Consider the following 878-nt stretch of genomic DNA (forward strand, 5'->3'; position numbering starts at 1 on the left):
GCTAAAGTGAAAGTGTGTGTGTGTGAGAGAAACACTAAGAGAGAAAAAGTCTTCCATCTACTGGTTCACTCCCCATATAGCTGCAAGCGCCATGTCTAGCCTAGACCAAAACCAGGATCCTTGAAATTCCAGTTGGTCCTCCTGTCTGGGTGGCAGGGATCAAGTTCTTCGGTCGGCTTCTGCTTCTTTGGAAGTGGAGCAACCAGAACTCAAAACTGGTGTCCCAATGTGATGCTGGTGTCCCAGGCAGCAGCTTAACATGCCATACCCCCAGCGCCAGCCCCTCAGTTGGCCACAAGCACTCAGCCAAGTAAGCCTGGAGGAGCAGAAGGTCTCTGGGGTTTGAATCCCAACTCAGAATTCAACTAGGCAGTGGCCTCTGTGCCCTGTCACCTACACTTGATTGGAGAGCGAGTCATCAGAGCCGCCTGCCCCTGCATGGGCGCCCAGAGAACTGCAGCTGTACTTCCAACACCAGTCACATTCATCACCTCCACCAACTCAGATCCCCAACCAATGCCCCTCTTCCTGTGCCAGATGGCCCAATCAAACAATTCAAAAAAAGCCCCAGCATAGAGAAACACTTTTCTGGAACTGGCCTTTTAAAAATGAAACACCTGAGGGTCAAGGATCGTAAGTTTATTGGACATGGTGCTCATTTTAGAGTTCAATGTTTTGTTTTTTAAAGATTAAATTTTTATTGGAAAGTCAGATTTACAGAGAGAAGAAGAGACAGAGAGAAAGATCTTCCATCCAGTGGTTCACTCCACAAGTGGCTGCAACAACTAAAGCTGAGCTGAACTGAAGCCTGGAATTTCCTCCAGGTCTCCCACATGAATGCAGTGTCCCAAGGCTTTGGGCCATCCTCTACTGCTTTC

The sequence above is a fragment of the Ochotona curzoniae genome, unplaced genomic scaffold (assembly GCF_017591425.1).
Source record: "Ochotona curzoniae isolate NIBS_2020 unplaced genomic scaffold, NIBS_Ocur_1.0 contig_3498, whole genome shotgun sequence".
Classification (NCBI taxonomy): Eukaryota; Metazoa; Chordata; class Mammalia; order Lagomorpha; family Ochotonidae; genus Ochotona; species Ochotona curzoniae.